At 41.2% G+C, this 17,397-nt stretch overlaps 1 protein-coding gene across 3 annotated transcripts in view; it reads left to right on the forward strand.

Annotated features, from left to right (window-relative positions):
* The window catches only part of PAAF1 (proteasomal ATPase associated factor 1), a 102,303-nt gene extending 85,607 nt beyond the window's left edge, over window positions 1-16,696 (forward strand). The window contains exons 14-16 of one of the 3 annotated variants that reach the window (XR_010841436.1): window positions 4,506-4,697; window positions 9,541-9,719; window positions 15,042-16,696. The gene's annotated coding sequence lies outside the window, so the exon portion shown is untranslated. The remainder of the gene's footprint in view (window positions 1-4,505; window positions 4,698-9,540; window positions 9,720-15,041) is intronic. The other 2 variants (XR_010841437.1, XR_010841438.1) reach the window with 2 other exon arrangements.
* The last annotated feature ends 701 nt before the right edge of the window (window positions 16,697-17,397 follow it).

Genomic DNA, 17,397 nt, shown 5'->3' on the forward strand with positions numbered 1-17,397 from the left:
CTTGTGTCACATTACTTCTTGTTTAATTTAATTTTTATTTATCAGAGTAAATTTGATTACAATGTTGTGTTTGTTCTAGGTGTACAGAATCTGGTTCATTCATAGGTATACATATATCTAATCAGGTTTAGATTCATTCCCATGTTGGTCATTAGAGAGAGTTGAGTAGACCTCCCTTGGCATCTAGTAGGTCCTTCTTGATTATATATTTTATATGAACTATTAAATGCATGTTAACCACAACATCCTAATTTTTCCATTCCTTTCACCTTTTCAAAGTCTGTATGGGTTTTTTGCAGTGGAAATATGTTCATGGGTATCAATTTTTAGATAACACTAGTAAATGATATCATCAGATATTTGTCTTTCTTTTTGTGACTTACTTTACATAGTACGATTACCCCTAGTTCGTCAGTGGTGCTACAGAAGGCATTGTTTCATCTTTTCCATGGCTAATATTTGATTGTGTACATGTACCACTTCTTCTTTCTCCATTCATCTGTACATGGACATTTTGCTTGCATCCATGTCTGGCTATTGTAAGTATCGTTGAAGAGTACTTTTGGGTACCTGTGTCTTTCTGAATTGTGGTGTTCTCGGGATACAGGTCCATTAGTGGTTTGGCAGGATCACATAGTAGCTCAATTATTACCTTTTAAAGGCACCTTCATTCTGTTCTGATTAGTGGCTGTTACCAGTTTACATCCCAGCAACAGCATAGGAGGGTATCCATTCTCGGAAACCCATTCAGCATTTATTGTTTGCAGACATTTTTTACTGATGGCCATTCAGACTATTGTGAGGTGATACTTTTTTGTAGTTTAAATTTGCATGTCCCTAATAATTCTTGATGTTGAACATTTTTCACGTCCTTTAAAAAAACACTGTGAGGAAATTTACCTCTTGAAATTGTCTTCTCCAGATTTTCTACTGTTTTGCATATTAATGTCCATTCCTGATCACAGGATATATTTTTTGAGGCCAGCTCTGCAGTCCTTGTGAATATTAAGTGACTAATAGCACTGGGATTAAAGCTGCTGTTGCGGGAATTGGCCACAAGGCGGCAGATTTCTACATTCCCAGCTTCGGTTACAAGGGCAGGAGAGCCTTCCTGGAAGTTGTGTTCCTAGGTTGCAAATTGTAGTGGAATGTTCCAGGACAAACTCCCAAAAGCTTATGTCTCCTACTTAAGTTTGTTTATTAAATTTATTTTATGTTTTTTATTGGAGTAAATTTTATTAGAGTATTGTGATTCTCTGGATGTACTGATACTGATCAATTTTTCATACATATATCTGTTCATCTTTGTATCCTGTTACCATGTAGGTTATTACAGAGTGTTGAGTAGACCTCCCTTGGTACTTGGAAGGTGTTTGGTGATTATATAATTTATATATTTTATATGTTATATGTTTATATACATATAACATGCATTAGTGTATGTATGTTAAAGCCATAATCCTAATTTCTCCATTCTCCCGCCTTTCATTTTGGTTACCATTAGTTTGTTTTATACGTCTCTGAGTGTCTTTTCCTTTGGAAATACATTCATTGGTAGGAAACTTAAGAAAACATCTATAAATTATATCATAGGATATATATCATAAACTTTTGACTTACTTAACATAATATGATTATTTCTACACTTGCATGTAGTCATGAACATGGCATTGTTCATTTTTTTCGAAAGCTAATGTTCCATTGGGTACATGTAACACTTCTTCTTTGTCCATTCATCTGCTGATTGACATTTTGGCTGCTTCCATGTCTTGGCTATTATGAATATTGCTGCAGTACAACTTTGTCAGTCTGTGTCTTCTCGATTTGGCTCTTAGGTGATAGGCCCAGTGGTGGGAGTGCTGGATCGAATGGCATCTCGATTTTTACTTTTAAATGCAGCTCCTTTCTGTTCTCATTACTGGCTCTTACCATTTTACATCTCACCAGCAGCTAGAGAGTACACAGTTCTCTAAAACACCTTCAGCATTTATTGTTTGTAGACATTTTGCTGATGGTCATTCGACTGATGTGAGTTGAAACCTTTTCGATGATTAGATTTGCATGAGTCTAATAACTCCTGATGTTGAGCTTTTATCCATTTCCCTTTTTTTAAAAAAAGAATGTCTAAAACTTACCTCTTCATACTATCTTTTTGAAAAATTTGCCTGTTGTGAATTTTTTTGGCCATTCCCTAACTCAGGACATTTTTTGAGGGCTGGTGTGCTTTACAGCCCTGAGTCCTTGTGAATGTTTTTTGTTTTGTTTTTTTCTTTTCTGCGATACGTGAGCCTCTCACTGTTGTGGCCTCTCCCGTTGTGGAGCACAGGCGCCAGATGCGCAGGCTCAGTGGCCATGGCTCATGGGCCCAGCCGCTTCGCAGCATGTGGGATCTTCCCGGACCAGGGCACGAACCCTTGTCCCCTGCACCGGCAGGCAGACTCTCAACCATTGCACCACCAGAGAAGCCCTTTGTGAATGTTAAGTGACTGTTAGCTGTGGGTTTAAAGCTGCTTTTCTGGGAAATGGCAACAAGGCGGCAGCATTTCTCCATTTCCAGCTCTGCGTTTTGGGCCAACAGAGCTTTCCTGGAAATCGTGTTAGTAGGCTGCAAGGTAGAGTGGAATGTAGCAGGGCAAACCCCCAAGAGCTTATATCTCCTTACTTCTTGTGTGTTTTTTAAATTTAATTTTTATTTATTATCAGCATATTTGATAAAAATGTTGTTTTAGGTGTACAGAATCTCGTTCATTATATCTATGTATCTAACTATTCATCTTTGGATCCTTTTGCATGTAGGTTATTACAGGGTGCTGAGTATTACAGGGTGCTTGGTATTGCATAGGTATTTTGTGATATATATTGCATATGTATTAATACATGTCTGTTAACCGCCATATCCTAATTTATCCATTCCTTACACTTTTCCATTTGGTTGAACATAATTTTGTTTTCTTAATCTATGTGTGTCCTTCTCTTGGAAATAATTTCATGGGTATCAATTTTTAGGTAACACCTATAAGGGACATTATAAAATATCTGTTTTTCGGTTTCCTCCTTACTTCAAATTGGGTGTTTATCTCTAGGTCCTTCTATGGTGGTGCCAACGGCACTGTTTCATTCTTTTCCATGGCTAATAGTCCATGTGTACATGGACCACTTCTTCTTGGTGCATTGTTCTGTTGATGGATATTTTGGTTTCTTCCAAGTCTTGGCTATGGTACATGTTGCTGCAGTGCAGGATGGCCAGTCTGTGTCTTTTAAATTTTGGTCTACTCAGGTGATAGGCCCATCAGTGGACCTACCCGATGACATGGTAGCTCAATTTTTACCTTTAAACGCACCTCTATTATGTTTTCACTACTAACTGTTATCAGTTTACATCCCTCCAGAAGGTAGAGGGAACACAGTTCACTAAAACCCCTTCAGCATTTATTCTTTGCAGACTTTTTCCTGAAGATCATTCTGATGGCTGTGAGGTGAACGTTGTTGTAGACTGGATTTACATGGCTATATTTATTCTTGAAGTTCAGAATTTTTTCTTACCCTCTTTATTTAAACAAAAAAGAAGGATAAATGGTCCGTTAAATATACCTCTTGAAACTATGTTCTTCAAATGTGGACGTCTTTTGATTTCTTGGTCGATTTACAACCCCAGACTTTTTTGTTTTTGAGGGCAGGTGTCATTTACAGGCCTGCAATTAGTGTGAATATTTAGTGACCATTAGCACTGGGTATAAAACTGCTGTTGTGGGAAACGGCCACAAGGTGGCAGCATTGCTCCATTCACAAATCTGGTTACTAGGGCAGCAGAGAATCAATGGAAGTCCTGTTCCCAGGTTGTATATTAGAATGGAATGTGCCAGGAGAAACCCCCATAAGTTTACGCCACATTACTTCTTGTTAGTTGCTTTAACTTTTTTAATCGGGGTAATGATTAGAATATTGTTTGTCCTTGGTGTACACAATATATATATATATATTCATGTACAGATCTTTTTCCCATGTAAATTATTACACTGTTCCATTGACCTCCCTTGCTTTATGGTCTTTTTGATATATGTATTTAACATGTATTTGTACACAAATGGTAACCCTAATCTTTTTTTTTTTTTTTTTTTTTTGTGGTACGCGGGCCTCTCACTGTTGTGGCCTCTCCCATTGCGGAGCACAGGCTCCAGACGCGCAGGCTCAGTGGCCATGGCTCACGGGCCCAGCCGCTCCGCAGCATGTGGGATCTTCCCAGACCGGGGCACGAACCCGTGTCCCCTGCATCGGCAGGCGGATTCTCAACCACTGCGCCACCAGGGAAGCCCAACCCTAATCTTAATTTATCCATTCCCCCAACCTTTCATTTTTAGATAAGTATAGTTTATTTTCTAAGTTTGTGAGTGTTTTCTCTGTGGACATATGTTCATATGTGTCAGTTGTTAGATAATGCCTATAAGTGATATTATAGGATATGTCTTTGCTTTCCGACTTACCTCATGTTCTGTGATTATCTCTAGGCTCATCTATGGTGCCTCAAAGAGCAGTGTTTCATTGTTTTCCATGGTTAATATTCCACTGTGTACACGGACCAGCTCTTCTTATCCATTCATCTGTTGATGGACATTTTGCTCTTCCCGTGTCTTGGATATTGTGAAAATTCCTGCAGTGCAGTTTTGCAGCCTGTATCTTCTCGACTCTGATCTTCTCAGGTGAGAGGCTCAGTGGTGCACCTGCTGGATGGAATGGTGACTCAATTTTTACTTTGAAACACAGCTTTCTGTTCTCAGTGTGTGCTGTTCCACTTTACATCTCACGAGCAGCTAGAGGGTACACAGTTCTCTAAAACAGTTTCAGCATTTATTATTTGTAGACTTTTTTGCTGATGATCATTCTGACGGCTGTGAGGTGAACATTTTGTAGACTGGATTTGCATGGCTTTATTAATTCCTGATGTTGAACATTTTATCATGCCCTTTTTATAACAAAAAAAGAAAGAAAATGAGAAGACAAAATGTGCGTACACTATGCCTCTTGAAATTGTCGTTTCGAAATGTGCAGGTCTTTTTGAGTTTTCTGCTCAATTTATGACCAAAGATTTGTTTTGAGGGCAGGTGTCATTTACAGGCCTGCAATTGTTTTGAATATCAAGTGACAATTACCTCTGGGTTTAAATCTGCTGTTTTGAGCAACGTCCAAGAGGTGGCAGCAATTCTCCTTTACCAAATATTGTTACTAGGGCAAAAGAGCCTGAATGGAAGTTGGGTTCTAGGTGGTAATTTAGAATGGAATGTACCAGAAAAAAAATCCTTAAGTTTATGTCTCACTAATTCTTGTTCATTTTTTTACTTTAGTATTTATTTTTTGCCACAGAATGTTTGATTACAATGTTTGGCTTCTTCTACGTGTGAAAGATATGGTACTTTTACACATATACATATATATTTTTCTTTGAATCCTTTTTCCATGTAGGTTATGACACAATGTTGAGTACTCTTCTCTTGGTATTCCGTAGGTCTTTGGTGATTATGTATTTCACCTCTGTTTGTATATCTCTGTTAAACACAATATCCTAATGTATACAATCTTCACACCTTTCCATTGGTGAACCATAAGTTTCCATAATGCATCTGTGATAGCCTTTCTCTGTGGAAGTATCATCACTGGTGTCAATTTTTAGGTAACACCTATAAGTGATATCGTAGGATATATACCTTTCACTTTGTCACTTACTGAAAGTTGCATGATTAACTGTAGACTCACCTATGGTGCGGCTAATGGAATTGTTTCATTTTTTTCCTTGGCTAATATTCCATCTGTACAGGTCCCTGTTCTTCCTTGTCCACTCATCTGTTGATGGACTTTTTGGTTGCTTCCATGTCTTGGCTATTGTAATACTGCTGCAATGCAGATTTGCCTACCTATGTCTTTCCAATACTATCTTCTTAGGTTATAGGAACAGAAGTGGGCCTGCTGGATCGTGTCGTAGCTCAATGTTTACCTTTTAAGGCACCTCCATGCTGTTCCCATTAGTGCCTCTTACCAGGTTAAGTCCTGTGGCGAGCATTGCCCTCTGAGGAAGGTGCCATTAAGACCCTCATAAGCCTCAGGGCCCGATTGTACTCTCCTTGGTATGCATCCTGGACTTTATGGTATGAACATAAAAAAGGAGATGGTCTTTGGCCAGATCGCTCCAGGGACCTGGCTCAGTTGCTGGGAGTCCCTGGTTGTTCCCTAAAGCTAGGAAAAGCAACCCTGGAGGGGAAATTGGTGCCTTTGAGGGAGAAGCCGAGAAGCCAATCAACCAGCTGATGCCGATAAGGCATGACTAAGCAAATTCCCTGCTTTAGGGTTATATATATGGCTATGCTTTGTTATTAAACTTGCCTTGCAAGCATCAGTTGCTTGTGCCCTTCTGATCCCATACCTTGGTGCGTTCAGCTCCCTACCCCCTCTCGACGATTGTTGCTACACTTTGAGGACCCGCCGTGGCTGGCAGCAAAGTGGCGCCCGAACAGGGACTTGACAAGAGGGACATCTGAATTTCGGAAGGTGAATCCCCGGAGTGAAGAGTGAAAGTGTGGCCACATAGTAGAGTTGATAGTAACTCGGGGCAATAGTGAGAAGTAAAAAAAAAATATGGGACAAGAAGTAGCCAAGAAGCGACCTGAGATCACGGATCAAGAGAAGGAGTTGTCCACCAATGCTTTCCAGGCTTTCACAGCTGGAAATTATGATGTCTGTCTGCAACATCTTGCCTGGTTCCTTAGGATATAATATAACTTGTCAAAATTGTATTTTTAGTACTTGCATTCTGCCTATGAAAGGAACTTTTTCTGTTGTTAAAACAACCTTCCTATGTAATGCTGCCTGTAAATAGTTCTGAACCATGGTATCATAGTACTAGCATGCAAGCTTGGCTAGAATTATCTGAAGCTTTAAAAAGACCTAAACGATTCATTGGAATATTAATATGTAGCATATTAGCCTTAGCCGCTTTAACAGCCATAGCCGCTACTGCCGGTTTAGCATTAAGTAAAACTGCACAACAAGCACATTATGTTAAATCAATTGTCTAAAAATACCAGTATTGCATTAGCATTACAAAGTCATATTGATACTCAACTAAAAACTGAGGTTGATGAGTTAAAAAATGCTCTCATAGGTTTAGGAGACCAAATTATGGCTTTAAAATTGAAAATGTGTTTGATTTGCCATGCTAAATATACTTGGATTTGTGTGACTCAACATGCATATCATGAAACTGACTGGGATTGGAACAAAGTAAAAATGCACTTTTAAGTGTATGGGCTGATGGACACATTAGTTTGGACATACAAAAACTTAATGCGGAAATACAAGCAATTCAAGAAGCTCATCTACACGAAGACGGGCCCCAACAATTAATTCAAGGACTCTTGGATCAGCTTCAATGGTTAAACCCAATGCATTGGTTTCAAAATGGACTCATAGGATTGATTACCGTGGGGTCATGTGTATTGTTGACGTTAATTGCATTACCTTGTTTATTACGCTTTATTGTTGGCCGTCTCGCTGCTCTTCGTCAGGAGGTGTATGGGTTGAAATTGCATTATCAAGCTTTTAAAAAATAAACCCTGGAGGGGAAATTGGTGCCTTTGAGGGAGAAGCCGAGCAGCCAACCAACCAGCTGATGCCGATAAGTCATGACTAAGCAAATTCCCTGCTTTAGGGGTATATATATGGCTATGCTTTGTTATTAAACTTGCCTTGCAAGCATCAGTTGCTTGTGCCCTTCTGATCCCATACCTTGGTGCGTTCAGCTCCCTACCCCCTCTCGTCGGTTGTTGCTACACTTTGAGGACCCGCCGTGGCTGGCGGCAAAGTCCCACTTAGCCTAGAGGGTATGCACTTCTCCACAACCCCTTCAGCATGAATTGTTGGTAGTTTTGTTGTTGATGGTTCTTCTGACTGGTGTGAGCCGATACCTCTGTGGTTGGATTTGCATGCGTCTCATAAAGCCTTGAAATTGAGCTTTCAGGGATGTCCTTTTTTACTTCAAACTGTGTGTGTAGCTTACCTCATCACATTCTTTTCTTGAAGTATGTGCCACATTTTGAAATATTTTGGCCAGTACCTCCCTCAAGACATTTTGAGGGCAGGTTTCATTGACAGCCCTCCAGTACTTGTGCACATGAAGTGACCATTAGCACGGGTTTTCAAGCTGCCGTTGCAGGTAACGGCCAGAGGCCTGCAGCATTTCTGCGTTTCCCACTCTGGTAACTAGTGAAACAGACCTTCCTGCCAGTGGTGTACCTCGGTTATCAATTACGGTGGAATGTGTCTGGAGAAATCCCCAAAAGCTGATGTCTCGTTACTTATATCTGTTTTTAAAATGGAATTTCTACTTTTCACTGGAGTCCTCTTCCATTGTGTACACGGACCACTTCTCCTTTCTGCATTCCTCTGTTGATGGACATTTTCATTGCTTCCAAGTGTTGGCTATGGTAAACACTGCTGGACTGCAGGATTGCCAGTCTGTGTCTTTTTGATTCTCATCCTCTCAGGTGATAGACCCAGCAGTGGGTATGTTGGATTGAACGGTCGCTCAATGTTGACCCTTTCCAGGCAACTCCACTGGGTTTTCCTTAGGGGCTCTTACCACGTCCCACTTAGAACTGAGGGTACGCATTTCTTCACCACCCCTTCAGCATTTATTGTTTGCAGAAGTTTTGCTGATGGCCATTCTGAGTGGTGTGACATGATAGGTTTTTGTAACGTGTATTTTCGTGTCTTTAATAATTCCTAAGGTTCAGCATTTTTCCACGCCTTTTTTTATTCTGTTAAACAAAAACAGAAAAAAACTGTGAGTACAATAAACCTCTTGAAATTGTCTTCTTGACTTTTTTGGTCGATTTTCGACCCCAGGATTTTTCTTTTTGGAGGGCAGGTGTCATTTACAAGCCTGCAATGTGTGTGAATATTGAGTGACCATTAGCTCTGACTTTAAAGCTGCTGCTGTGGGAAACGGCCACAAGGCGTCAGCATTGCTACATTCCCACATCTGGTTACTAGGGCAGCAGCCCTTCTGGAAGTCCTGTTCCCAGGTTGTAAATTAGAATGGAATGTGCCAGGAAAAAACCCCAGAAGTTTGTCACATTACTTCTTGTTCGCTCTTTTAATTCTTTTGATTGGGGTAATGATTAGAATATTGTTGGTCCTAGGTGTACACAATCTGGTCCGTTTGTACGTTATATATATTTATTCTTGTACAGATCCTCTTCCCATGTAAATTATTGCAGAGTGTTCTGGTGACCTCCCTTGCTATATGGTCGGTCTGTTTGATATATATGTATTTAATATGTATTTGTACACATATGGTGACACTGATCTTAATTTATCCATTCCCCCCACCTTTCATTTTACATAAGCTTAGTTTGTTTTCTAAGTCTGTGAGTGTCTTTCTTTGTGGAAATATGTTCATTTGTGTCAGCTGTTAGATAACACCTATAAGTGATGTCATACGGTGTGTCTTTTGCTTTCCGACTTTACCTCATGTTCTGTGATTATCTCTAGGCTCATCTATGGTGCCTCAAAGAGCAGTGTTTCCTTGTTTTCCATGGCTAATAGTCCACTGTGTACACGGACCAGCTCTTCTTATCCATTCATCTGTTGATGGACATTTTGGTTGCTTCGGTGTCTTGGCTACTGTGAAAACTCGTGGAGTGCAGCTCTTGCAGCCTGTATCTTCTCAGGTGAGAGGCTCAGCTGTGGGTGTTCTGGATGGAATGGTGGCTCAATTTTTAATTTAAAACACAGCTCCTTTCTGTTCTCATTGTTGGCTGTTACAACTATACATCGCATCAGCAGCTAGAGGGAACAGAGTTCTCTAAAACCCCTTCAGCATTTATTGTTTGTAGTCTTTTGGCTGACGGTAGTTAACCTGGGTGAGTTGAAAGCTTTTTGTAGGTTAGAGGAGTCTGATAATTCCCGATGTTGAGCTTTTCTCCATTTTCCTTTTTGGATAAAGAGTGAGTAAAACTTACCTCTTCCTACTATCTCTTTGACACATTTGCCTGCTTTGAATTTTTTTGGCCACTGCCTAGCTCAGGACATTTTTTTGAGGGCAGGTGTCTTTTAGAGGCCTGAGTCCTTGTGAATGTTAAGTGACCCATAGCTATGCGTTTAAAGCCGCTCTTGCGGGAAACGGCCACAAGGCGGCAGCATTTCTCCATTTCCAACTATGGGTTTTCCTGCAACAGAGGCTTCCTGGAAATTGTGTTAGTAGGCTGCAAATTAGAGTGCAGTGTGCCAGGGCAAACCCCCAAGAGCTTATATCTCCTTACTTCTTGTGTGTTTTTTAAAAATTTAATTGTTATCTATCACAGCAAATTGGATAAAAATGTTGCGTGTGTTCTAGGTGTACAGCATCTGGTTCATTATATGTATGTATCGATCTATTCGTCTTTGGATCCTTTCCCGTGTAGGTTATTACAGAGTGTTGAGTCGACCTCTCTTGGTATTCCTTAGGTATTTTGTGATTATATATTTCATATGTATCAGTACATGTCTGTAAACCCCCATATCCAAATTCATACATTCCTTACAGATGTAAGGAACACCTGGATAAAATGAGAATGCTCCACATTATGCTGGTCATTTCAGGGAGTGGGAAAGGATGGCAAGTGGTAAAAATATTATCTTTTCCCTTAATCTTTTTAAATTTCCCTTGTTCCAACATAGGATTATTATCCCTGAATCATAATTCTGTCAGTATACCAGTATAGAGATTATTTCTTAATATTTAGGTGAGAACCATTTCCTTCTGTTTTTGAGAAAAATTCTGTTAACTCCTTTCAGTAATGGCACTCTTTCCCAAATCAACGGTTTAACAAGGGAGATCCAAGCAGAATAATCATGCAAATACAAAACAATACAACAGCAAGAGAAAATGTCTAACTTCCAATAAGAGCTCAATTTAGAAGAGGGTTTATATCTTCAGAACAAAAGCATGCCTCTTTGACTTGCTAACCAGTCAAAATCTGTGTATTCTACAGAAAATCTGTGATGTTAGTCCCATAAAACTACCCTTTACTGCTTCTGCCTCCAATAGATTTCCTAAGCACTACTGTTTTAATGTACAGGTTACAAACAAAATCCTAATGAGATTTATTTATAATGTGTGTGTTATTTGTCTTATCCTAGCGTCTATATTCTTCTTCATTCCTGGAGCCGAAATAATATTACTTTACCTGCTAAGTGATATTGGGAGAGTGGGAGAGGTTTCATAAATACCCCAACCCTAAAGCATACCCTAAGCCTAACCCATACACTAACTCTAACCCATAGTCATACCTTAAACTATACCCTAATCCTAACCCGTGCCCTAACCCTAAACTTAACTCTAACCTGTACACTAATCCTAACTCGTACACTAACACATATCCATACCCCAATCTTTACCCTAATCCTAACCTGTGCCCTAACCCTAACTGACCCTTTCCCTAAGTAAGCCCTGACACTGTCCCTAACTCATGTCCTCATGCTAGGCCTAACCCTGGCCTTGTCATTTTCCCTAACAAAGGCCCTGACCCTAGTCTTAGCCTAGGCCTTGATATTTGGTCTATCTCAGGTTCTGATGCTGTCCCTAACTAAGGCCCTAAAGCTGTCCCTAACATCAGCCTTGCTGCTGCCAATAACTAATGTGCTGACACTATCCTGAGCTAATATCTTGATCCATCTCTTACCATGGTCCTGACACTGTCCTTACTAAAGTCCTGATGCCATCCCAAAGTGTGACCCTGAGGCTGTCCCTTTGAAGCCCTGTTGCTGTACCTAACTCAGGCCCTGATGTCTTTAACTAAGGCCCTGATGCTGATCTTAGCTAAGACCCTGACACTAGGCCTCACTCAGTCCCTGAAGCTGTCCCTAACTCAGGCCCTGACACTTTGCTAACTCAGGTCCTGGCAATAAATTTAACTAAGACTGTGATGCTGATCCTAACTACAGTCCTGATGCTGGTCCTACGTCATGCCCTGACACTCTCTCCAACTCAGGATCTGATGCTGTCTGTAATATCTTTGTGTGTCCCTCCCTAATTCCTTGAGGCTTTCCATAACTATAGACCTGACACTGTTTCTAACTAACTGCCTGACTCTGTACCTAACTGATACTGAATAATCAGCCTCTATGCACTGGTTCTGATTCAAATCTCAAGAACAGTGCTTTGGAAAAATGGAAAAGATTAGTTTTATCACTCTGCCAGCCAATGGAGGACACAGCAGGCTCATGCCCTCAACAGCTGTGTGTCCCAATGCGGGAGGATTTGGTGTTTTATAGCTGTGGTTCAAGGGTGTGGTTGCTCATAAGGATCAGTGTGTATGCAGGACCTGCACTCCTTTAATCTGGTCTCAGATAGTTTCTTGATGAGCTTCTCTGGAATGAAGAATGCTAACATCTTCCATTTGTTGGGGGGTTTTAGTTCTTTAAGGAGCTCGAAGATATTGTTATGTGTATCCCTTGAGGCAGAACCAGGACCCTGCCACAAGGCTGCACTATTGTTTCTTGACTGTTCCTCCCTGTCTCTGCAACTCCTCACTTCCCTGATTAGCAACTGTTCGAATTTGCCCTTTGGAACTCAGGGAAGGTCCTGGAGTCTCTAGTCTATTCCCTACAAAAAAGTTAGGAACCACACAGAATGGCTTCTGTGCCCAGGAGACCACAGAGTCCCTCTCAGTTTCACTCCTCCTCGTCTGGATACTCCTCAATCTTGAGGAGAGCAGATTTTTGACAAGAAAAGGAATAATCATTTCAGATGGAGACATTAATCATAAACTTGGCACAGGAACTCGGTTTTAAGGAGACTCGGTTTTAATCCCCACTTCACTTTTATCTTTCCCCACATCTTTCAGGGAACAGGGTGATGACCACTCTGGCTACTTCCTGCTGAAATGGGGCACAGTCCTGCCTAAATCTAGGGGAATGGATACCAAGTTAGAAATATTTGAGTTCCAGGTCCTGTACCTGAGACTCGTATGATTAAGATCTCAGTCCCTTGGTCCCCGATTTTGGTGCAACCAATCCAGTTAAAATAGGAGGGGTAACAACTGAACATTTAATAGGAAAAATAGATCTCATCCCCTTAGGAATTCAGCAGAATAAGCCTGAAACCTGGTCTGGAACTGGCACTTCAGAGAGACTCCATAGCCAGTTGTCTAATTCTACCTAAGTAGGTTTTAACTTCTGATGTAGTATTGACATATCCATAACAGTAGCTACTGAACACTACACATATGTCTCATCTTTCTATTAGTATCTGATCTAAAGTCACTGTTTGAAATTTAATAGTTAAGATAGGAGTCCTTGAAAACGTACGGTTGCAGCTACCAGCAGACATTGTTTTCAGAATGGCTAGTGGCATCCTGAGTCTGATGTAGCTCAGAAATTCAATTTCAACAAGTATGCGAGGACTTACCTGGTGGCTCAATGGTTAAGACTTCGCCTTCTAACACAGAGGGTGCCGGTTTGAGCCCTGGGCAGGGAGCTAAGATCTCACATGCCTCGTGGCCTAAAAACCAAAACATGAAACAGAAACAATATTGTAACAAATTCAATAGACTTAAAAAATGGTCCACATCAAAAAAAAAACTTAAAAAGAAAACAGAAAAAGAATTCAGGAATGCATCTAAATCACATCTACAAAGGTCACTTAGGTTTATCTTGGATGTCTGAACCATAGTTTCTCCTTTTTGACTGTAAAATGCATTCCCTTCCTCAATGCCAAAGCAGATGTACAATTCGTATCTAAAAGGCCACAAAACAGGCCACTCTGGTCAGTATAATTTAAGTTAAACCATGTATAAGCCAGAGTGACTTCCTCACACCTCAATACGTGAAGAGTTTTTTTCCCTTTTGATTCCAAGTCTTTCAATAGAAAGCACTGATGATCAAAATGTCAATCCCTCAGTGCCAGAATGATTCAGCTGTTTGGCCCTGGTGTAGATCATGTCCCTCAGTGCTAGGCCTCCTTGTTATTGGCCTAGTTAATCCACTTTGGGGGAATACTGATCAGGTATCGTGAACATGCTCAGAGGTATGTTAATGACAAAACGCTTTATATAGGCCATACATTTTATTATTCATACCCAATTGTCACACAAGCATTGTACATATGCTTTTAGCAGTAGACCTAAAGCAAACAGTGATACATCATGAGTCATTACATTCTGATAACTTCACTAGGTAATTTTCCTTTCCTCTTAAACATCAGGGCAAAATGAAGCCAACACAGTAACTTTCATAAATACACACTTCAATACAGAGGTGTCATTTATCCAATTGCTCCAAGTCCTAAGTAGCTTGAGGGGAAGGACTTCCAATTTTACCAGGACATACTAGATTTTTAGGAATTCCATGTAATTTAATATACTAATCAAACATTTCTCTCTGAGATAGCTCAAGGGCCTTCTAAAGCATCCCAAAGTTAGCTGGAGATCAAAAGAACGGTTAGAATTGGCCAAAAAACACTTATTCACTGAACCAAAGTAAAGAGATTTCAAACAAAAATACAGATCATAGACACAGGCAAAGGAAGTCACCAGCTGTTCACAATCAAAAGCAGCATTCTAAGAAAGCTTTGGAGGGAGAAACAAAATGCAGGCTTGCCCTAACCCACTTCCAACAAAATCCATCTTAGAAAATCCTGGTCATGCACAACTCTTCCCCCCATGTTCCCTTTTCACAAATGTTCACCACCTTCTGTATCCATCTTATGTTGTCCCTTATTTTTTTTCTGCATTCAGACACAACGAGCTCTAGTACAAAGTGACTTTCTTTTCTCTTTGTACCATCAGCCCGTTACCTAGCTGCTCACCTTCTTTATTACGTAGTTTCATAAATGCTTGAACATATGGAATTTCTTTTGTCTTTCTCCTCCTGTGACAAAATAACTCTAGCTGAAGGATAGTATAGTCATTTAGGCTACCATTCAAAGACCACCTTTCCTCATTTTTCAAGAATGTATCCATACATTGGCCAGACAAAATTATAATAGAATTTCATTCTTTTCTTACTCTTAGGTTTACAACTATAGATTGACCAGTCTGCCAGGATTTTGCCCATTGGCTCTCAGATGGAACTGAAGAAGAAGCACTTCTTATGTTTGAACCATAGAACACTCACACACGGACTAAGAACAAAACAAAATCCTAAACACCAATGGAAGCCTCAAACCAAAGGAACCAGAAACCAAAGAGAAACCAACAACCAAACAGCACAAGACTCAAATCAGCTTCCAAGTCTCAACTTAGCCTGTGACCTCTGTCCAAGTGGTTCACCTTCCAAATGAGGTTTCCTGGAATGAAAAGTCACCCAGATGGGAACCAAGGTTCCCCCAAATGTACAGGGCTAAAAGGACCTCAGACTGCTTGCCAGGGGAGTTACCACACACTGGCTGAGGTGCTGCAACATCCCAAATGCTATTTTTCTGGTTCCCCAAAATAATCCCTTGGAGCAGGACATTCAGGGCAGTCCAGGCAGGAGGAAGAGAGGAACGTCCTCAAGGCAAAGACGGCCTCGGCAACTGCTAGGGTGGTTCCTCTTCCACCATGTACTCCTGCCCTAGAGTTCTAACTGCTGGGATGACTGGGGCTTGGCCTTTCCAGGCAAGGGTCCCAGGTGGTTTGGCCTCTAAAGGAATTCTCCAACCTTACACTCTCTCGAAAGAGACTAGTGTGCAGAAAATCTCAGTGTCCGATCAAGTCAGGGGACCCACAGGGGGATCCCCAAGTCAGCCCCACATTGGGTACTAAATTTGATGTTGAAAACTCAACCTCTGTGCACCAGTGCCAAATCAAATCTCAGAGAGAGAGGTTTGCAGGAAGTAGAAAAGAATAGCTTTACTCCTTTGGCAGCCAAAGGGGGACACAGAAAACTCCTACCCTCAAAAACCATGTGTCCCAATGCAGGAGGATCTGGTGAGGAGTTTTACAGCAATGGTTTAAGGAGACAGGTGATCCTAAGGATTAGTGTGTGTACAGGGCCTTAACTAAATATAACCTGACCTCAGATGGTCTCTTGAGTACCTTCTCTGGAATGAAGACTAAAATCTTCTATTTTGGGGGGGGGGGGTTAGGTTGCTAAAGAGCCCAAAGATGCTCTTAACTGTATCCCTTGAGGCAAAACCAGAATCTTGGCCCAAGGCTGCACTCTTCATTCTATTTGATTCTTCTTTGGTCTCTGCATTCCCTCCTTTCCATGATTAGCAACTGTTCGAATCTGCCCTTTAGAACTCAGGGAAGGTCTTGGAGTCTCTAGCCTAACTAAGGCCCTGACTACACCTAACTCAGGCCCTGAAATTCTCCCTAACTCAGTCCCTGACACTGTCTCTAACTAAGGCCCAGCTGCCAACAATATCTAAAGTCCTGACATTATCCTGAGCTAAAATGCTGACCCAGGTCTTACCAAGTTCCTGAAACTGACCCAAAGTAAGCCTTGATGCTGTCCATAAATGAAGCTCTCAGGCTCTCCCTAACAGAGGCCCTGATAATGTCTTTAATGAAGAACCTGATGCTGATCCCACAGAGGCCCTTCTGCTAGTCCTAAGTCATGCCCTGACAGTGTCCCTAACTCAGGCCCTAAAGATAAGCCTCACATAGGCCCTTTGGCTGTACTTTAGATAGACTCTGACGCTGTCTGTATATGAAACGCTGGAAGACGTCCAGATTTAGGGCCCTGTCACTGGGTCCTGATGCTCTCAATAATTTCCTGGCACTATGCCTGGAAAGGACCTGACTCTGTCCCAAGCTAATGTCGTGCATCTTTTCCTAACTGAAACCCTAATACTCTCAGTAACAAAGGACCAGACTAATCCTAACTAAGGCCTTGACACTATCTCTCACTAAGGCCCGGAATCTGTCCCTAATGGTCCCTGCTGCAATCAATAACTAAAAAAAGGACACTGTCCTGAGCTAATTTCCTGACTCATTACTATCCACGGTCCTGATACTTTCCAAAAGAAAGCCCTGTTGCCGTCCTTAAGTGAAGACCCGAGGCTGTGCCTAACTCAGGCCCTGAAACTTTCCCTAACGGAGGCCTTGATTCTGTGACTCACTCAAGCCCTGCTCATGTCTTTCACTATGACCTTTCGCTGACCCAACCAAGGCCCTGATGCTGCTCCGAAGTCATGCCCTGACAGTGCCGGCAGCTGGGCTGATGCTAGGCCTCATTCAGGCCCTGACGTTCTAAGTCAGGTCTGATGCTGTCCCTACGCAAAATCCTGACGCAGGTCCTAAATTAGGCCTTGATTCTCTAAGTAACTAAGGTCTTGACACCAACTCTAGATCATTAACTGACAATAGCCCTAAACCTTGACCTTAGCTAATGTCAAGTTTAGGGAAAGAGATTCTTTACGACGAAATTCTTTCATCATATGAA

The sequence above is a fragment of the Kogia breviceps genome, chromosome 7 (assembly GCF_026419965.1).
Source record: "Kogia breviceps isolate mKogBre1 chromosome 7, mKogBre1 haplotype 1, whole genome shotgun sequence".
Classification (NCBI taxonomy): Eukaryota; Metazoa; Chordata; class Mammalia; order Artiodactyla; family Physeteridae; genus Kogia; species Kogia breviceps.